Here is a 22,893-nt window from a genome sequence, read left to right as displayed (position 1 = left end):
ATTCTATTAGCTATTTACTAAACGTTTTTGTTGGACTATTAGCTAGAAAATTTTAGAGATATAGGGGTGTCAGAATAGGAATACAAATTAGTTCTCACATGGCATTAAGATTAAACTATATTTGTAGAGACGAATGCACGTGAAAACAACATAAGCCCAGAGTTCTGACGATTTCGCATAAATTAAATGCATCGAGCCGGCAAAGGAAGTCCTAAGCATCATGTAAAGACCGATTCAAAGGGCAGTGAGAGTTTTTTCAGAACTATTTTTTTTTCTTTCATCATATAAAAACTGAAGATTGTAAATAATCTCGAAGTACGTTAAAATGTTTAAAAAAGCACAAGGTGGTTACTTAAAAAGTCGCCTGCTCTGACTCCCCTGCAAAATGTCACCTGGCTGCTTGTGATTGCTTAAGGTGTTACTTTTGTCTTCACGTTGTAATAAAAAGTAATGTTCAGGTGAACACCACATGTGGAACTAAACTGGTTATGTGACAAATAAACCACAGTCATTGCAGCAGGGGCCTTTGCACTAGAAAGCCAAATATAAATGTTGAGTACAGTATCTGGAAGTATAATTTGCACACACTGTACTCATTATCATGTGAACACTTGTGAAGCCAAATGTAGCCATATTCCCCATCTTAGTTTTTAGAAGAAAGCACCTGGCTGACTTCTGGTGCAGCTGGGACATAGTAAAAACTTTACACAATGAATTGAGCCTAATGCAGTATAGAAGATGCATAAATCAAATAAACAATGCACGCATGTTTATTTGTTGCCAATATGCGAAGCAAGATAAAATCTATGTCCTACTGTGTTCTGGTGTAACGCCGAGGTCCAGGTCAACGAAATCGCTAGTTAAGGTTGTGATGGATTGATGACACGTTTCCTTCAACGACCGCAGAGCATTGAGCAAATTGATATGTGGGGTTGAACGTCTCAAAACCACCATATTGTGCCCTTCCTCTTCCTTTACTTCATCTCCGTAACAAAACCCCTGGGCGTTGGAGCGCCGTCTCGGTGCGAGTCCGGAGAAGTGCGACAGAAGTAGGGTTTCATGCGCGAAACATAGACAATGTCAACAAGTGACGAACTCGGTGACGTATTGGAGTGCAATGGCGCCATCTCGTAGTTCACGTCGCTAACTTGACGTAAGACTAAATAGGGTCCTGCGTATCGGGACAGAAGTTTTTCGGAGAGACCTGCACGGTGACCAGAGGAGCACGCGGTGACCTAGGGCAAACGTTATATTACGATGCCGGTGGTCGTAGCGGTCTTTTTGCATATCCTGTGACCTGGTGAGACGAGACTGGGCGACTTGACGAGCCATGTGGGCCCGAGCAATGGCATCGCGAGCGTACTCGGAAGCAGATGGCACGAGAGGCAAGGTAGTTTCAAATGGCAATATGGGGTCGCGACCATACAAAAGATACAAAAGAATCCCGTGGTGTCATGTCGAGAGGAATTATATACGAAAGTCGCATAGGCCAACGTGGTGTCCCAGTCTCGATTATCTTCGGAGACGTACATCGAGAGCATCTCTGTGAGCGTGCGGTTGAGACGTTCAGTTAGGCCATTAGTTTGTGGGTGGTAAGCGGTAGTTAGCTTATGCGCTGTGGCACACGATCGAAGGAGGTCGTCGACAGCTTTGGACAAGAAAGAGCAGCCGCGTTCCGTAAGCACCTGTCGGGGTGCACCGTGGTGTAAGATGACGCCATGAAGAAGAAAATCCGCGACGTCTGTGGCAAAACTGGCTGGCATGACCTTTTGTTATCACGTGGCTGGTCGCATAATCTGTTTTGACGGCGATCCATTTATTTCCGAGTGCCGTCGTGGGAAAAGTGCCTAGAAGGTCGAGTCCCACGCGATGAAATGGTTCAGAGGGGACTTCGATTGGGTGAAGATATCCAGCTAGCAGCAAAGAAGGTCTTTTTCGGCGCTGGCAGAGGTCGCAAGTGGACATATCGACGCACGCGGTCGTATGAGCGGGAAACACGGAGGTGTCCCGCTGTTGGTGCGTCGTGAAGTTGTCCAAGTATGGCAGGCCGTAGATGATGAGGAATGACAAGCAGAAGCTCAGGGCCTTCAGTGCTGACGTTGCGGCTGTAGAGGATGCCGTCATGCAGCACGAACATACGGGATTCAGTGTCATGGCCGTCAGACCGGATGGCGTCGGTGATAGTGCGCACTGACTCATCCCGCCGTTGTTCTATGCGCATATCGCTGATGTCAGTAAACGCCATTACGCTGCTCTCCGTAACAATATGATTACGAGAGACGTTGTAGGGGAGGGCTCCGGAAATTTCGACCACCTGGTGTTCTTTAACGTGCACCCAAATCTGAGCACATGGGCCTACAACATTTTCGCCTCCACCGGAAATGCAGCCGCCGCAGCCGGGATTCGATCCCGCGACCTGCGGGTCAGCAGCCGAGTACCTTAGCCACTAAGCCATCGCGGCGAGGCTAATGTGCACTGATACTACTTCAAGCTTACTATAGTGAATTTCTTTCCCTGGGTGGTAAATCCTGGAAACATGCATTTCTTTGGCTTTGTGAATAATGTACGAGGGCTCGTTCCAGTTTCCATTGATGTGATAAGTGCACGAAGAGGTGAAACCTGCTACATTTTCGCGAAATTTTTATTCGCACCAAGCATGCGCTAACGCGTCGTTTTTATGCTATTTCAGTGAAAAACAAAACAGCAAGCGCTCAAAACTGATTGGTTACCTCTAATAATGAATGGTCATCGCAGTACACGGGAAAGTGCAATGAAGTGGTTGCTAAGCGCAATAATTACAAACAATTTCAACTTTCCCACCCTGCAAACTTTACTGTGTTAAGATTTTTACTACTACTAGATCATGCTGCAAGATAACATTATTGACTTCAAAAAATATAGTTTCTAACTGATGTCTATACAGTCAGGTAAAAGCAATATGCCTTACTTGAGAGACTGTATTAATTATAGTAATTCAGCACATGTATGTGGAATGAACTGTTACTTGATTTGTTTTTTTTTTGTAATCTGTGGGGCTATTCTAGTTTACTTCTAAAACATTTCATGCAGGGTGCTTAAGTGTACTGGCTATGCAATGAGCAGATTTTATTAGCAGTACCACATTCTCTGCAGTGACTGTTACTCTCTGAGAAAGCACGGTGTCCCAGTAATTCAGTATATTTCTGATGGGCCTCTTGATCTCAGCAACTGTGCATGCGAAACAGCTTGTCAGTGTATACATGTATTCCCTATTACAGTAAATTTTGTGGAGCCCACATTAAGTAACAGGAACAAAAGACCAGTTCCTAAACTATGTTCATTATTAACTGCTCATTAAAGGGCCACTCACCAGGTTTGACAATTTCGAGCTGACAAGCGCCATACGCGTACGTTCACGATCACATCTGCCGAAATTTACAATGCTACGCGCCGCGTAAGAGGGTGAAATTTCAAGATAAACGCTGCTGTCTCTTCCTTTCGCGGCCCCGCGCCCTGAGAATGAGGGCATGACTTTCACGTATGGATTGCCTACGCACACAGCAGGGCTGTGACATTTGTCTCCTACGTAGAGGACTGCGCTCTGACGTTGACAACAGTAGCACGTGACATGGCGAAAATAATTGAACCCGACATGTGTAGTTTATCTAATTTGTTGCTTGAATAGACGAATACAACTTGAGATAAGTAATGAGACACAATAGGGGAATGTGTGCGTCTTCCCCCCGTGAACCGCAACGAGATGCGGTGGGGTTAATGTGCCTGCGTTCGGGTGTGCGATACACACACACACACACACACACACACACACACACACACACACACACACACACACACACACACACACACACACACACACACACACACACACACACACACACACACACACAAAGAAGACTACTTTGTAGCACGTCTGCAGATTTATAATCGAGCAGGAGGTACAAAAGTCAGTGCTCTTATACATATGATGGCAATGGCAATTTGTCGTGTAATTGGTGAACTTGTTTTTTCAACATGAAGGTACTGAAGAAGTTTTACGGAGGCTGGGTTGAGAGCTTGCAAAACTCATCACGACGAGCTTGCAAACATCGCGGCTAAACACATCTAAGCGTTTTCTTCACAACTTTATTTTTTAGTGTGCCAAGAATTTGGTGCACATGAACAGGATTTTGAATTTTGTGGATATCTATTTAGATTAGTGTATTTTCAGTTCTCACATTTTATTTTTAACAGCTAGGCGTCTGCTATATTCATGTTCCAAAGTGCTTCCATGTTTTCAAAAAGCACTACTAGATTGACACTGTGGGGTAACACGTGTATACTTGTATCATTAAAAACCACCGGATTGCGCAGTACTAGTGGTCTTTAAAAAAAAAACTAAATAGAGTTCCTTTAGGGAATACTTGTGTTTGCCAGTGTCCTAAGCTAGCCCGCCCCGTGGGCCGATAAACCCGGTTCCGTGCCCTCTCCCTCTTTTTTTTTCTCTCCGTGGAAAGGCAAAGAGCTCCGAGATTTCTACCTGTTACCGTCTCGGAGGTGCCAGGCACGGCGCGCGGCGGAGCAGACGACGCGGACTGTCATGGAGCAGACGACGCTGGCACACGGCAGGCCATGCGACATTTTTTGTGTGTGTGTTTTGGTGTTGCAATAAACAAAAAACATATATTTGGAAATAAATGCTGGGATACAAGTTATTAAGCTTTTTCAATAATTCTTGTATGTTTCCAGTATCGCAATAAATTGAAAGCAGACGTGTTGAAATCCGCATCATTTTCAGTTGGCAGACGTACTTTGCCGTTACTCTTTGCGTCTTGAGGGCCGGTGATTAACGCGAGCAGTTCCTGCACTTCTTAATGTGAAGAGATCGTGGCTGTCTAGCACCCGGGGTATCGTTTTACGAAATTCCACTGGACCCCGATTTGCGCCAGAAATCGTTTCAGGCTATTTGCTGGCTAAGGATAACAGGGTGCCGACAGTGACCTTAAACTGCTCGGCAGTTGGTGGCGGTGAGTACTTCCAGGAATGCTAATTCAGAGGAAACTGCCTTTGCGATGCGTACCGCCTTTACTATCTCTTCGCAAAAAATGAAATGACGTACCTTTCGAAAGTGTGAGCTGGCATTGCTGCAGCGATGTATTGCTCCTGTTTACTGATTATGTATTTCCTGTAGACGTGCAAACGCAATAGAATATCGTTGTTAGTCAGCGCCGTGTTTGTGTCATCTCGTCTCCGTCCTGTTCCAGCGCTCTTTTCTTCATACAAACCGCGAACACTGCACACGACGTGATGTGCATTCTTTCCCGAGTGTTTTTCATGAGAGCATCCTTCATCAAGTTCAATGTAACTTATCTATTGACTATACGCCTGTTGTAGTCTATACGCGATCGGTTAACCATATTCATCGAGCCCACGCTGCAAGAGTATAGAGCCCAGTAGTTTTCTGTGAACCAAATGGCAAGTAACCGTTATTTTTTTTTTTTTTCGTGCAAATAAGGCGGACAGGCAAATGCTATAAGTTATTTACGGGCTGTTTAGAAACTCGACCAGTTCTTGAACTTTGATGTGGTGCGGCGGTGCAGACCCTCCTATCGCAAGCTTAAAGGTAAGACAAGTCCATGCTAATGTACGTGCGCGTGCCGACTGTATGCATATGTTACCTCGCATGCCACTGAAAAGCCCACGTCAATATGACCAGCTGCTGGATCCTTCCCAGAGGAATTCGTTCGCGGTATTGTAGAAAAAAAAAAAAGGTAATGCAGTGTTGATAAATTGTATGAAAACGTTTTCTATGCTGGCACCGCGAAACGTGCGCGTGTTTATGGTCCGACCGTAGTTGATGCGAAAATCACCATAACCCTCATAGAGTTGGTACAGAACTGATGCAGCACACGACCGCCTGCAGAACAGGCGCGCAACCCACTGAGCGCGTGCCGTCTCGCATGTGTCTCCCGTTCTTTGTGTTACCGTTCTTCAGAGTACTCTAGGGTTCCAGTTTTGTGGTTCACACACGGAGGAAGGAATGCATCGGTTCATGCCACCGTAACCCCACGGTTGTTCCTTTCCTCCGTGGTTCACACGTTCGTCTGGCCCGTAGCAGCCTATAGCAGGGCCTGAAACCCGGGTGGTGTTTGACGTAACTTCCCTCAGAATAACTTTCCTTCCACCCTCACAGTGCCAGCTAGTGCACCTCAGCCGAAGTCAAAACTGGTGGCCCGTGGACTACGTCGCATGCAGGTAGGCGATCTCGGAGGCCTGCATGCATGCGCGCCTCTCTTTACGGGGAGCATGTGCATGTTTGTGGCACCCATGGTGGCACCAAATGTCCCTTTGTCCGCACGTGTCGTCGCGTGATTGGCCGCCAAAAAGTCATGGCGCGTGCCTCCTCGAGGCCAGTGCGCATGCGCATACTACCTACCAGGGAATGACTCTGCAAGAAACAACAAGTGTTCCATTGTGTCCTTTCTAGTCACTGTAGTGCCATCGAGAGAAGAAGGATCTTGATAACAGCACTTTTGGAAGGTGGATCATACCAGGTAAGATAGTGCCTATTCGATTAAAACTCGTATGGCGCCCACACGCAAACGCTACGCCCGCAACACTCACCAAACTCCTCACTTTGAAGCCCCCGCCGATCATGCGCCGCTTGTTGGAAGTGGAAACATTGGCCATTTCAGACTGGCGCACAGGTGTACTGATGGCTTCAGGTGTTCTGATGACTTCAGGTGTTCTGACAGTGCATGTTTGGAAGCACTGTGATATATTTATGCGAGTGTGTGTCATAATGGCACATGCATCACTAACTTCGTTAAGCCTATTCTCCCTAGAAGAAATTACATTAGCACTAGCTATATATTTCATGTTAGTGGTTTTTTTTTTCCCTGTTGGAAAAGGCTTATGGTAAATGAGAGCTCCAGAAGTCACAGTTCATTTCTAAACTATACTGTTGCTTGCTAGAGCATCACCTCAGCCTCTTTAAGTCCAAAAAGTTTATTGTTGATGGAAGGAAATTCTTATGTGCATTCACTGCATTCTGATGTATCACATTTGTATATTGCAATGCAGTTTGATACAATTGTAATTACCACAAATAACCATGCATGCATTACACAACTGCTCTTATTATTATTTATTGGTTTTGGAAGCCTTGGCATTGTGAAGACTTAGTTCCCGAGATGCCATTTGCAACCTTGAAAAGTTCACAACATGGTCTCAGAACTCCTAGAATGTTCTTGAAATTTTGTCTCTGATATTGCAAGATATTTAGCACAACCTTCACTCTCGCAAACATTCACACAAACACTCACACATCCACCCGAGTAACACACACAACACTCGGCGGAGAGTGAAGGTTACGCTAAATATCTTACAATATGACGAATAACCAACTAGCTCAACAAGTTTTTTTTTTGTCTCTAAAACCTGCACGAACCCTCTGTTGTCATATCGGCAAACTAAGTCACAATGAAGTTTAGTGTTCCAAGGGAAAAAGTCATAAGAGCAAATCTTGTTAATTTGCGTGTGGCTATTCATTACATCATTGAAGTAAAACCTCAAAAATAGGTGTTTTGCAGCAGCTTGGGACAGCCTTTCGGAGTCAGGGTCACAACGCAGGTTTCTATGAATATTTTATTATAATATACAAGGGAAGTCCTCCATCAAATATCAAAGGGACACAATATGTGATGTACCAAGCCACTAGAGACTTTGGGCCGATACTACAGATATTCGAATTGACATGTATATGAAACTGTTACTTCGGCACAAGCTCTGAAAGCACATCCAAAGGAGGAAGATGACAATGTTGTGGGCTGAGCCCTCGAGCTGCCTTGTCAGCCTGCAATACCATGCAATCAGCACGGCCTTAGCTCGATCCACAGTTACCGAATGAGTCCTCCCCGTAACATCTTTTTGGTTGAGGATGCGGGCTCTTCAAACAACCCGGTTGTGGATCTCCACGGTGCACGACACCTTTGTCCAGTGGTGATGCCTGAAAATGGTGCACAGCCCACACAGTCCGCACCAGCTCCATCACCTGTGATCCCTTCCCAACTTTCCGACCCTTGCATGTATTGCGGCACGGGCAACATGGGCGTCAAAAAATGGCGCATATAATATGAGCGCATCAGCGAGCACTACAGGTGGGACGAGATGTTTATGCTGCCAAATATTCTTTTCTACTTCAAGGGTATAGCTCGTGCCTGGTGCAAGCAGAAGCTTCACAACTTGTTCAGTCAGTCAGTTGCACATTAGATGGCAGCCAGGCATGAACTCGCGTTGCATGTTCAATCATCGAAGGAGCCATATGTTGCATACAGACAAGATGTACTGGCACCATGCTGCAAGACTGACAAAGACACGACAAAGGTGGACAAGGTCAGCAATGTGTTGAAAGGCATCGTAATGTGTAAGAACAGCACCACGGTTAACTCCATCATATCTGAATGTCAACGCTTTAAACTGGCTAAATGCAGGCGAATTACCCACCACTTCACAAGATTTACAAGCCTTCTAAACACCACTGTGACTTCGTCTGGCAAAGAACCTGTGACGCCCGGTCCACTCGCACCTTCTGCCAATATCACAAGGATTGTTCGCCAGGAGCTGGAGGCCATGGCACCCGCTACCTATCGGCCTTCTGCGCAAGATAACTGAGCAACAATCGCGCTCATTCAAGCCGTTGTGCGTCAGGAGTTTGCCAACCTGAGCATTCCAAGTTCCCTAGACCAGCAGCCACACGCCTCAGCCCATGTGCACGCCCGCCTACATCACTCACCACCACGCCGCTCCACTTACTGCTGCTCCAGCTTCGGCTACTCGGTTTCCACCACGCAATCAAGATCCACCTGAGTAAAGCACGTGAGACAATACACCTATCTGCTTCTGCTGCTCTCGTGTTGGGCTCATATCTCACCATTGTCGCAACAGACAATATTCCTGGCCAAGCTTTCCAAGCGCCTGCCATCAGGATCACCGAAAATACTCGCAATCCACTTTTCCGGATGACCACTTGCAGGACCCTCCACCTTGTCTTTCATCTTTACGCTTTGAATCGTCCTACACTGATGTCGTCACCCAGAGAAACTGGTCTAGCCGCACGCCATCACCTTAGGGTCGGCAGTCACATTCCCCTCAACGCCGCACTCCCCGTCACTGGTTTAACACTTTCATGACCGCAAGAAATTTCGCAGTTCTTGGGTAGTCCAGAAAACATTATCTTTTATGGCACCCAAAGTTTCTGATGTTAATGTTTATGATATCAAATATTACAGCAAGGAGTTATCTTTCAAAAACATTAAGTTTGAAACCACAAAATGTGTTTACAATAGTACAAAAAGGATCATCAAACAAAAAACATTGTAAAATGAACAAAGAAATTTGATGGAACCATCAACACCGTTCTCAATGGGCTAGGCATAAATAGAAATCGAAATATATATTTTAAGCACAAGAAACGTACACAATTACCCTGTAAATATCAGTGCTTTAAATGCAAAAGTTTCTCTGCACATAAAATAACATTACACTTAATGTGTTTCATGCCACCGTGCGAAGCAGCTTCACGATGCGGTAAAACACAGGTTCGCTTCGCATGTTTCACAGAAATTTGTTTTCTGTTCAATTTTTTTTTTGTTCATAGCATAATTTACAATTAGTCTTTTTTTTTTGGCTGGTGCCATTGAGGAGCGTTCTGTGTAGGAGCAACAAGGACTGCTGGACCGTCTTTCTTGCTGTACAAATGTTTATGTGTTCTTTTTTCATAGCTCTCCAACAATAACTTGAGCAGTAAAAGACAAGAAAAAGACAATGCGCACAAAGCGCTGCGCAGCACGACGGTACGCGGTTCCAAGGTTCACTCCCGGCTGCCTCCGAGCACGAAACTGCACTCTCTGTGCTGCTGCCGGCGAGTGGTCCCACCCGAAGGAAGTGGACACCCTGCAGTTAAGAGCTCTAACCTTCAGAACACATCAGATCAACTTACACCGACGCACGCTGGCAATAACTCGGCCCAAGCATGAAGATAAACTCAAGCGTGGACGAACACTGACATTCCAGGGCGGTTCGACGAACTCTCGTTGTACACATAGGAATCAAGTGTCGTTGTCGTCTTCCGAGCCTGTGCTGGTGTCATCCTTTGAGGATTCCAGCCCAGATGCGCGGAAATCGTCCGAAATCCGCCGTTTTCGTGAAGCGGACACACGCGACGTTGACGCCACGATTGAAACTAAGCACGCTCACCGTCGAGCATAGAAAGGCGCTTTAAAATCCCCACGAGGTGAAAAAGAGAAACACAAAAGCGAAAATGAAACATTTTTTGTGTTACATGTTAGATAGCGCAAAGTGTTCAAAAGCGCTCGGAACGGGGCAAATATTGAAGTTGTAAACATTGAAAACATATTGTCGATGGGGATAGGCGTGGTCATGAAAGTGTTAATCTGGTCACCCCCCGGGAAACTGACGAGTGCAGCTCCTGAAGGTAGCACTACGTTGACAACTCGGATCAAAAACCTCAACCGACAACAAACTCAAGACGCAATTTACTTCGGGTGCTTATTGATGGCCCTGCCATTACTGCTCTAATTGACACTGGTGCTCAAGTATCCGTTATGAGTTCTATGTTTCGATCTCGCCTAAAGAAAGCTCTCACACCTGCTATATTCTCTAAAGTGCGAGTAGCCAATGAATGTCGAACGCCAGTGCTTGATATGCACACCAACATTTACAGATACTTCTTCAGTTTTGGAACTCTCCGTTTCGCCTTCGGGGAGCTCGTGTCTGTCGTGTCCTTCTTGTCTCTGTGTCGTTGTTTTGTTCTCGCGCTATAACTATCGTCATGCCATACCAACTAGCCCAAGCTGCCACACTTCTAAGGCCGGCTGCAGTTCCCGCCACCATGGCGCTGCAGGCCCACTTTGCGCCAAGCAAACGAGGGTCGTCTGCTACAGCTAGGGGCGATGAAGCCGGTGAGCAACGTTTACACAACACAGCAACTTCTTGGTTTAGGCACGAGAAGTATAACGTAGAGCCTAGATGCGTGTACGGCGTCTTTCCAGGTCCGTGGTGAAAATAATAGCGTGCGCAGCGTGGTGCTACACGGACGAGCATTTGTCGCTTAAAGAGCCGTTTTGCCACCCTCTAACTTCTTGTTTTTCAAGGTAGTAGAAACAAATTTAGAGCTCAGTTGTAATAGAAACGTCTCACTGAAGCCGCGGTAAAAGCTGCGACTCATCTGGTTCTAGCTTAGTTGTTTAGAAGCTATTTTTGCGAGTCTCAGCTTAGGGATCTTCGACGCTGTGCACATTAACTTGCGCAGCAAAAAGCACCTCGGCAGGCCGTATCTAAAGGAAGTTGAAACCGAGCCACTGTTGTAACGTATCAGCCACATTTAAAATCCCACTGAAACGACGCTATTTATCTGTTCGGCTGGTATATAAACTAGTGCACTTTCTTCTTTTGAAGTATTCAGATTTATGGGGGTCTGAGTGAATAATACTTAGGATCATTAAAAAAATGCAAAATTTGTGAAAATAGAAAATTCAGTGTATTGACACAAAAACATTTGTCATGAGCATTCGTATTTATATTTCAAACAAGCGTATAGCTGAATTCCTGTAACAATTCGGGCTTGTGAGAGGCAAACAAAGCATGCGACAATCTGTTGTGTAGCTACACCCATTAGGTAATTTTGATGCTTGCATGATGGATGTACTATGAAGGGAAACTTTCTGCACTTCAGGTAAATCTTCAGCTAGATCAGTGAGAGTCGCTGGGGAAGCAGTCTTTTTTTTTCACTCAGCCGGCGTATTTCAAGTTTTCTGCGTTTTCGAGCGGGGGTGGCACAGATGAAGTGTTTCCTCAATTCGCTGATTGTAATCTACACATTGTTCTTAATTGTTCTTGTCATTGTTTTTTTTTTCATTGTAACCGTTAAATGACACAAGGCACACATACGTCTGTTAGCACCAGTCATGCCCACACAGTCCTTGTAATTAATATTTCTTAGTGGCGCACTTTCTCCATTCGCTCTGCCAGTAGATGTATTCTGTGACTTCTGCGTTATAGAAGGTTATTACCGGAGGTTTTTCCGCCTCCTCAAGGACCGCCGAACTCTAGTTGCAGGAAAGTTGAAGCATGTTTTTTTTTGTTTTTCAATCGCTCAGAAAAACTGGAGTTTTCCGAAGGAGCGAGGACCACTTGCCGGTATTATTCTGGCAGATCGCAAGGCAGCAGCAGTTGGTTGTTGTACAGGTACCCTCTATTTTGCGGCTTCATTACAATTACGTTGGGAAATTCGGAAATAATCAAGGAACTCCACCACTTCTCGATGCCTGTGCACCTTGGTCAGTTTAGACTTTTCCACTTATGATATGCCTATATGTCTTCAGGATGTCACTTTCTTGAGAGTAAACACCGTCCACCTTGAGCGTCTTTCCCAGACTTTCCCATGGATCTTTCCCACTTCTGCAGTAACAGCGTGGGTCAGACGGCGGGGACTAGTGGCGTTTTTAGGGGCTTGTCTTCTACCCGCAGGTGCTCCCGGTCACAAAACACATCGTTACGGTGTCCGGAGGGTCTGACCTATGGCGCACGATATAGCAGCAACAGTAGAGATGTACACACAAGCTCGATGCGTCCACACATGGTCAATGCTTAGATCGTGCTCGCGATGTCAACAATTGGAAAGTTTCCTACGCCGTGGATGTCTGAGCATCTTCGTGACTGTAGGCGTCAAATTGTCTTCAGGAGACCATGGAAGCATGCCATGCGAGGAGACATACACACAGAAAAAAAAGTGCGACCGAACACCGGTACGGAATGCATGAAACTGCAGCGGAAGTATCCCAGTCACTTTGGCGGCAGTGAAGCCAGCGAGAAGCAGCCGGTTACTTGGCGCAAAGTTAGACTGCAGCGCCCTCACATTCCCTTCGAGCACATCGCGCCCACCTCGAAAGGAGGAGTTCGAAAACTGAAAAAAGTATCTGTAAACGTTGATGCACACTGCCCACGTTACGGTTGCCGGCCACCTCACTTCCATTCTCTTCGCAGTCCTCGACGCTTGCCCGCACGATGCCATCCTTTGAATTTTTCTAATCCCTCACTCCGCCCTCATCGATGTTCCACTGGCATTTTACGGCTTCAATTACCGTTATGCTCCGATTTCGCTCCCACAAATCGCACTTGGCTATGATTCGTGGAGTCTACGGCTACGGCCACAGGCTGCTATGCACGGAGTGCTGCTATGTCGCCCTTATAGTGTACCAGAATTACTTTCGGTCAGTTCCTCATCGAGACTGTGGAGACAGGGACGAGCCGCCGTCCCCATAGCGAAGCTTACAACCACCTCTTCTTTATTCTGAACACAGATCTAATCTTAATGATGATACTAGAACTTCTCATTGTCAACACAATAATCAACATCCTCCGGGCCCCCACAAATGACGACGAAGAACACTTAAACACACCCAGGTTCTTAGGACACCTTTAAATTATTACCTATATTACCTAATTAGTCCAACCCTCCCTTTCAAGAAGTGAATTAATCTAAAAAGCAAGGCACCGTCCCATTCATGGCACATTCCCCTAGGTGGGTCGCGCCGAGGTGTTGAGGAACCAATCAACTAATGATACTAATCAGCAGTTATACGAGTTCCAAAGTTGGTCTACATGGATCGTTCCAGGTTTTTCCCTGCGCCGACTCTTCCAGCGATGTTTCCGACTCTTGTTCCAAATTCGTGCCTTTGAACGTGTTCCCCTTGATGGACTTGTGCTGTCAATGAGCAGTTTTCGTTCGCATGTAAATCGATGATGCCAAGTTTTCCACGAGGGTTTGCAGGAGCTATTTCTGAGATTTCTCGATTGCCCCGCCGTGGCGGTTTAGTGGCTAAGGTACTCGGCTGCTGACCTGCAGGTCGCGGGATCGAATCCCGGCTGCGGCAGCTGCATTTGTGATGGAGGCAGAAAATATTGTAGGCCCGTGTGCTCAGATTTGAATGCACGTTAAAGAACCCCAGGTGGTCGAAATTTCCGGAACCCTCCACTACGGCGTCTCTCATAATCATATGGCGGTTTTGGGACGTTAAACGCCACATACCAATGAGATTTCTCGATTGCTTGGTCTTGACTGCGGTCGCCTTAGAACAATCAGCTTTTTTTCGTTTTGCTTTTTCTAGGCTATCTCACTTGTGGTTTTGACGTTGTCTTGGTGTTCTGCCTCTTGGGAAAGTAGCTGTCTCATCTGCATTTCCTTCAACCTTGATGTCGGCAGGTTGCTCGAGGGGCAGAGGCTATGATCAGTACAATGGGCTTGGTCCTGTGTTTTCGAGGTCTTCCTTCTGTTTCTTCTTGCTCTATTAAGTGGCCTTGATTTTCCTCCTTTGGGCACTTGTACACAGGGCGATGAAGACTCTTTATAACGTCAGAGTCTGCCAGCCTTCACTTGGACGCATCCTTAACATCATCTCGTGGGTGGCATTTTGGATCTAGAAAGTCTTCCTCTTTTTCAATCACGGCATGTTAGCCGTGATTGAAAAAGAGGAAGACTTTCTCATCAATCATGTTAGCCTTTCACCTCAAACACAGGAGTTGTAGACGACTTGTCAATATTTTCGTGGGTATTGCACGCTGACGACAGTTCTAAAGGCATGGGCCTGATTTTTGTGAGTAGTGGTTGTTCTGTGTGGGCTCTTTCAATGGTCGTTACTTCAGTTAACGGCCTTATCAGTTGGCTTCCACCATGCTCAGGAAGGTCTCCCAAGGCTGACTTGTCTAGCATCTGTGCTACAAGATTTCTGTCCAATAGGCTTCAGCTGCATGGTGGTGATGTAGATGCAGATTGTGCCTTTCTTTCTGCTTCCATTTTAATCTGTTGTTTTATTGATGCCAAACAAGCCTGCCATGCTTTTAATGCGTCGTAAATCTTATTCGGTTCTACCCTTCACTAGAATGTTCTGGCGCTCATAAAAATTGGCTTCCTCCATCTCTGCTTCAAAACGATTGATATCAACTGTACTCTCTACTTCTTTGTCAAATCGCCCGAGTTCTTCATATTGCTCAATCAAAACTTGGTGAATACTATGTAACTGACATATTGGTGGGCGATCCAAATGCCAAATACGTTCGACGTCTGTGGTAACTTGCGTGATGGCCTTGCGTACTTGACTCCGCCTTTTGTGGCGGGCCTTCATGATCCTGTTCAGTGTCGAAAATGTGAGAAGTCACTAGCTGCACGTGTCAGGAGACGAAGTAGGAGTCGGACGGCAGCCGTTGCAGGAGGTTCGCACAACTGGGCTGTCATTCTTCATGATCTTGCGAATATCGGGTAGTCGTCGTGAAGGTCGAGTCAGGACAGAGCCAAAGTAGACGCGAGGGCTACACTCATGGTGCTGCACTGTCATGGTGCTGCACTGCCTACACTCATGGTGCTGCACTGTCAAGATGTACGTTGTTAACCTCAAAGGACTGCCTTGACTTGCGAATATCGCGCCGTCATCGTGAAGGGCGAGTCAGGCCAGAGCCGAAGTAGACTTGAGGGCTACCGTCTCACGAACCTCCAGACCATGCCTGCACTCACGTGTGCTCCTAGCGTTCTTAGTTCCAGCCGGAGTCGTGCTCCTGGGTCTCAGCGGTGGTTAGGCCTTGTTAACAAGCTTGGCGTAACGGCGACTTCACAAATTCCTCCAGGCTGCAGATGCTGTCGAGAAATCGTGAAATTCGCTCTGTCTCGCCTCTGAAGGCCCTTTCTCCCAGGTTTCACGGCACCAAAATAATGTGGAGAAAAGGACGAGCCGCCGTCCCCATAGCAAAGCCCACCGTCCACCTCTTCTTTATTCTGAACACAGATCTAATCTTAATGATGATACTAGCACTCACCGTCGTCAACACAATATTCAACAGAGCCTACCAGGTAGCTCCCCTCATCGATTTGACCCTTACTCACAACATCGCACTTCCACATATCATAGGGTTGTTGTGAGCAACATGATGCTACTTCCTGTTCTTAACTTGTCCATGTAGACCCAAATTCTTCCTCAAGGCATCACCTTAGTCGAACTATCCACCCGGGAAGAATGTACAATTCTTTCTTTCACCCGACACCAAGACCGTGGCAAAAACTGTCATCGCTCCACAAAATAAGGTATTCTTAGACAAAAGAATATCCGGCGACTTGTTACATTCCCAAGTTTAAGTGCTCACTGACCAGTTTAACATAAAGTATTAGGGCAACAAATATTGCTACATGCATGTATATTGATATTCTGGGGGGCGACGCGCGTGTGTGCCTGACGAGGAAGACGAAGAGTTGGCTCCGCTCGATCGCTGGTGAACCGGGCACGCCATTACCGCTGGTTTTGAATATATCTAATCCCCAGCCTCGTTGTTATGGCGTCTCTTCTTTTCCGTAACATATTTGGTGGAGGTGGAACGTTCCCCGTCTTCACCACGAAGCTTCGCAGAGGCCGCACCATTCAGTCTCCGGCCATGGCTACCAATGACAACAGCCTGTCAGCGTCTCCATCTGTAGCTGCAGCCACTACATACCTGACGATGCCCACCCCCCTGTGATCCCAATACATTCTCCGCACAACCTGGGCTCGACGTCGACTACTGGCTCCGTATGTACGAGCGTGTTAGCCACACACACCGATGGGACCCTACCATGATGCTCGCCAACGTAATATTTTACTTGGACGGCACCCCACGGGTCTGGTTCAACGCCCATGAGACTGAGCCCACCAGCTGGGATACCTTCAAGGAGCGACTACGCGACATCTTTGAGGACCCGTCCGGTCGCCAAATGGAAGCGTGAAAATAACTCGCCACTCGTGTGCAGTCGTCAACAGAGTCGTATGTCTCGTACATACAGGATGTGCTCGCGTTGTGCCGAAAAGTCGACGAGCAAATGACAGAGAGTGACAAGGTGGGCCACATACTTAAGGGCATCGCGGACGACGCCTTCAATTTGCTCATCTACACTAACGTCACGACCGTAGATATGACTATCAAGGAATGCCGCCGCTTCGAAATGGCCAAAAGCCGCCGTGTTCTGCCTCAATTTACGCGGCTACCAAACACGGCTGTTACATCCACTTGCACCGATCTCGGTGCCGCACCACCCATGCAGGACAGCGTGACACGAATAGTTCGACGGGAGCTTGAGGCGTCAAGTCTGGCACCATTTCTTCCACATCCGCTCGACCATGGCGCTGCACAAACGGCTCCGCCGGTCTCCGTTATTCAAGCCATCGTGAGGCAGGAAATTGCAAAGCTTGGTTTTCCTGTGGCCTGCTCTGTCTCCCGACCCGTCTCCAGACCAATGACAACAAATGCACCACGCCATGACTTACACTTTATTCCGCGATCCCGTAATCTGGCGGAATAGAGAACTGCAGACAACAAGCCGATCTGCTTCCGCTACCACCGAGTTGGCCATATCTCCCGCTACTGCCGCAGCACTTGGACGCCCTCAAACTGGAGCCAATTTTCCTCCAATCGACCATACGAGGACTCCCGTCGGTATTCGCCCAGTCGTGTGTACCCTTCTTCCGACATCCCCAACAGCCGCACCACTGCTCGTTCGCTGCCACCTCAACGCCGCCGTTCCCCATCACCCCAACCACGTCGCTATCCGTCGCCGGTCAACTATGAATCCTCTCGGACGGAAAACTAGATCATGCAGCTCCGGGAGGTAGTGCTGCATCGCTTGCGAATGATCCAAACCCTCCATTGACGCTCCCCACTGATAAGAACTTGATTGAGGTGTATGTGGACGGTATTTCTTTGACGGCGTTAGTCGATACCGTAGCTCAAGTGTCCATAATGAGTGCTCATCTGTGTCGCCTGCTCAAAAAAGTTTTCACGCCTGCAGCAACTAAAGCCCTCCGTGTCGCTGATGGTGGAACTGTGGCCATCACTGGAATGTGTACCGCTCGTGTTAGTATTGCCGGCCGCCATGTTCCCGTTTTATTTACAGTGCTTGAGAATTGCCCCCACGACCTAATCTTCGGCATGGACTTCCTATCGACGCATTCTGCCCTCATCGATTGTGCCGCCGGTACTCTCTGCTTAGAACTTCCTCTTCTCCCGGATTCTCACCCTGAACTCCCGAACAGCTTGTGCACCACTGACTTCTTCCGGATACCGCCTAAAGCTCTCACATTCATCGAATTGGCAACACCCTCTCCCGTGCTCGACGGTGATTATATCGTGACGCCGATTACTGATGTTCTTCTGGCGCGTGACATTACTGTCCCACACTCTGTCGTAAGCATGGCCTCTAACTGAACATATTTACCTGTTATCAATTTTGGTTTCTTAAAACAAGTGCTACCCCAAGGAATTTCGGTCGCCACACTAAGGCCCTTGATTGACGACCACGTCACCTGTTTTACGGCAGACGTATGTCTCGAGCATCCACATCACTCGCAGGATGCCACGTGCCTCGATGCGACCTTACGCTCCATGATCGCCCAGGACCTCCAACCTGAGAAGTCAACCGCGCTATGCCGCCTTCTGGCTTCATACCGCGACATATTCGACATCGACCACCGTGCACTCGGCCAGACTTCACTCGTCGAGCACCGCATTAACACAGGTGATTCTGATCCCATTCATCGGCGACCATACCGGGTGTCTGCCACCGAGCATAAAATCATTCAACAAGAAGTCACCAACATGTTAGCCAAAGGAATTATTGAACCCTCTTCGAGCCCTTGGGCGTCCCCCGTTGTGCTCATTAATAAGAAGGATGGCACGTGGCGCTTCTGCGTGGATTACCGTCATCTGAATAGAATCACGAAAAAGGACGTTTACCCTTTACCCCGCATCGATGACGCTCTCGATTGTCTCCACGGCGCCCAATACTTTTCTACAATAGACCTACGTTCCGGCTACTGGCAAATTGCTGTCGACGAAAAAGACCAAGAGAAGACTGCATTTGTAACTCCAGACGGCCTATATCAGTTCAAGGTTACGCCATTTGGGCTATGCAACGCCCCAGCGACGTTCGAGCGCATGATGGACTCTCTGCTACAAGGGTTCAAATGGTCAACATGTATTTGTTATCTTGACGATGTCGTTGTATATTCCCCAACATTTGAGACCCACCTCCAGCGTTTGTCAGCTATTCTCGACATATTTCGCACTGCAGGCCTCCAATTGAACTTGTCGAAGTGCCGCTTCGGACGCCGGCAAATTACAGTGTTGGGCCACCTTGTCGACGCCTCTGGTGTGCAGCCGGACCCCGAGAAAATTCGTGCAGTCACCAGTTTTCCTGTACCCCAGTCAGCCAAAGACGTCCGGAGTTTTGTAGGACTTTGCTCCTATTTTAGAAGGTTTGTGAAAGATCTTGCAACCATCGCTCGACCCCTCACAGAGCTTCTAAAGAAAGACGTCACATTTACGTGGGGTACCGACCAAGCTGCTGCTTTTTCTCACCTAATCACGCTACTGACGACTCCACCCATATTGGCTCACTTTGACCCATTCGCTCCGACAGAAGTTCGAACCGATGCCAGTGGTCACGGAATCGGAGCCGTGTTAGCCCAACGGCAACGGGGACACGACCGAGTTGTCGCCTACGCTAGCCGCCTCCTCACAGCTGCTGAGCGCAACTATTCTATTACGGAGAGCAAATGTCTTGCTCTTGTTTGGGCAGTCTCAAAGTTCCGCCCATATTTATATGGCACTAATTTCTCTGTGATAACTGACGATCATGCGCTATGTTGGCTTACGTCACTGAAGGATCCTACTGGCCGGCTCAGGCGCTGGGCTCTGCGACTCCAAGAGTATACCTTTACGGTGACGTACAAGTCCGGACACCTACATCAGGACGCAGACTGCCTGTCGCGCTACCCGGTCGCTGAGTCGAGCACTATGCATAACACCGACACCGAGCCTTGCGTCTTTTCCCTTTTGCAAATGACATGCATCGGTGACGAGCAGCGCTATGATGCGTCCTTGCGTGCTATCAGTGAGCGCCTCGAATCACCATCTTCCAGTCAGTCCGATCGCTCATTCGTGCTCCACGATGGTGTATTATACCGCCAAAGTTTTGAGCCGGACGGACCGGCTCTGCTGCTTGTCATTCCGAAACACCTTCGCTCGGAAGTTCTACATGAACTTCATGACCTTATCGAAAACGCGGAGCGTATTACTGAACTTTGGAGAACAAAACTCTGGATGTCCCCGCTTCCCCGCAATATGACCAGGGAGGCGCACCAGGGTAGAAGGCAAGCGCGCGCTGAGGCACTTGAACAACGGCTTGGCTCCCGTAATGGGGTCTATTACGTCGATGTGGCCGGGCCGTCACCTAGGGGATACTACACGGCAGCGGTAATACATCAAGGAACGCAGGTGGACGGCCTCACTTTCAAAGCCACAAGCTCAAGTAAGGCGGAGGAGGTGGCCATTGCACTGGCAGTATCCCATCCAAACTCAAAACAAATAGTTACAGACTCTCGAAGAGCCTGCGAGAGCTATCTTGCAGGAGAAATCTCCCCATTGGCTAATAGACTTTTAAAATTCAGCATCAGGAACCGCGATCCTACCCCAAAACGTCTTATATGGACTCCGGGACATCAGGGTCTACAGGGTAACGAGGCTGCACATGCAGCGGCCCGCGTGCTTACTTCCCGGGAAACTCCCCGTTCCCCTGATAGACCTGAAATTCCCACACCTTTAACACGGTTTCGAGAAATCAAAGAATACTACATTGAGCAACGCTGCTTATATCCCGCACCAGCGAAGGGACTCTCGAAAACGGAGGAGCGCATCCTGCCGCGTCTACAGACAAATACGCTGCTCTGTCCAGCCATACTCAAATATTACGACCCGAAAATAAGTGGGCAGTGCCAGTATTGTGGGGAAGTGGCCAACACTTACCATATCGTCTGGGCCTGCCAAATGAACCCAAAATTAACCCCCTTTCCCAACCCCACCAAAGAGGACTGGGAGACGACCCTACTCAATAGCTCCACACTAGAGGAACAGCGAACTCTAGTCCAGCGGGCTCGGGTGGCGGCCTCGACTAATGACGTCCCGGACTAGGGATGTCAACCAGCCCGGTGGGGATAAGGGCTATCTGGCACAGCCAGCATCAATAAAGGTTTTTTCCTCCTCCTCCTCATGACCTTCCGCCTGCTGGTCACCTTGGTGTGTCACGCACTTACGACCGAATACGCCGACGCTTCTACTGGCCAGGGCTTGCACGCTCAGTCAGAAGATACGTTGCGGCTTGTGAGAAATGTCAGCGCCGCAAAACGCCATCGACACTTCCCGCCGGACGCCTTCAACCACTTGATATTCCGCCAGAACCGTCCTTCCCATTGGCTTGGACCTACTTGGCCCTTTCCCCTTGTCTTCCTTGGGTAACAAGTGGATAGCCGTGGCCACCGACTACGCCACGCGTTATGCCATCACACGAGCTCTTCCAACAAGCTGCGCCACAGATGTCGCCGACTTCCTCCTCAAGGACGTGATTTTGCAACATGGAGCCCCACGGCAGCTGCTTACAGACCGTGGCCGCACCTTTTTGTCGAAGGTCATAGCCGACATCTTGCAGTCCTGTAAAACGAGACACAAGCTGACTACGTCATACCACCCGCAAACCAATGGACTCACGGAGCGTGTAAATCGAACTCTTACAGACATGCTCGCTAAGTATGTTTCTACCAACCACACCAACTGGGATCTCGCGTTGCCGTACGTCACATTTGCCTACAATTCTTCGCGCCATGACACTGCCGGTTACTCTCCATTTTTTCTGCTGTTTGGCCGAGAACCAACATTGCCTCCAGACACCGTCATACCGTCCCCTGGAGTACCGACCAGTGAATATGCCACGGACGCTATCACTCGGGCCGCTCACGCACGCGAAATCACCCGTACTCGCCTGACCTCTCAAGAGAAGCAACGGTGCTTGTATGACCAACGACACCGCGACGTACACTTTCCGCCCGGTTCTTTGGTACTGCTCTGGTCTCCGACCCGTCAAGTTGGCTTGTCAGAAAAACTGCTTTCTCGCTACACAGGCCCATACCGAGTCCTTCGTGTGGTTACTCCTGTAACATATGAAATTGGTCCTGCCACGCCTTTGCCTTCATGTGCCCGACAGGCTACCGATATTGTGCATGTTGCGCGCTTGAAGCCCTACAACTCTCTTAGTGACGTTGACATTTAAATGCGCCGAGACGGCGCTTGCGCCGCCGGGGGTTATGCTACATGCATGTATATTGATATTCTAGGGGGCGACGCGCGTGTGTGCCTGACGAGGAAGACGAAGAGTTGGCTCCGCTCGATCGCTGGTGAACCGGGCACGCCATTACCGCTGGTTTTGAATATATCTAATCCCCAGCCTTGTCGTTATAGCGTCTCTTCTTTTCCGTAACAATATGATCTCCAAATAGCGAAATGAACCAAGTTTTCTTACTTGTGTTTCAACGAGACATAGCAGCACGTTGGTGGTTCCCAGTCTTGTACTGGAGGCATTTCTAATGCCATCTAATGACTGTAAATTAAGCTCTTTTATGTGCTTTCATACCGAAAAAATTGCTTTGTTGCTTCCTTTACAGTTTCACCACATTATCAACCTATTGATGGACACAAACAGCTTTGTTCGATAAAGTTGTTTCCATGTGAAAAATCATTTTAAATTTGTTTCCAATAACTATGTAATTAGTGCCTGCCTAACATTCATTACAACAGAAATATACTTAGAAAAGGGGGCTACCAAAATACCAAAGTCAGGGCATGGGTTTCATTGGTAAATCTTGGCCACTGCAACACAAAAGCTTCATTTCATTGCTGAAGAGTGAGGAATAGGTCTATAGTTGGTGGCTCTTCAATTTCATGATTTCTATCTACTTTGCTCCCAACTTTTCAAAGGGGCACAAAAACCAATTT

General features: G+C 47.9%; 1 protein-coding gene across 1 annotated transcript in view; it reads left to right on the top strand.

Annotated features, from left to right (window-relative positions):
- Nucleotides 1-3,881: 3,881 nt before the first annotated feature.
- The window catches only part of orb2 (cytoplasmic polyadenylation element-binding protein orb2), a 32,161-nt gene continuing 13,149 nt past the window's right edge, over nt 3,882-22,893 (top strand). Inside the window, exon 1 of the mRNA XM_075877147.1 lies at nt 3,882-6,530. The gene's annotated coding sequence lies outside the window, so the exon portion shown is untranslated. The remainder of the gene's footprint in view (nt 6,531-22,893) is intronic.

Source organism: Rhipicephalus microplus, chromosome X, assembly GCF_043290135.1.
Source record: "Rhipicephalus microplus isolate Deutch F79 chromosome X, USDA_Rmic, whole genome shotgun sequence".
NCBI classification, from domain to species: domain Eukaryota; kingdom Metazoa; phylum Arthropoda; class Arachnida; order Ixodida; family Ixodidae; genus Rhipicephalus; species Rhipicephalus microplus.
Note: the sequence above shows the minus strand (reverse complement) of the source record. Positions and strands in the feature narration are given on the sequence as shown.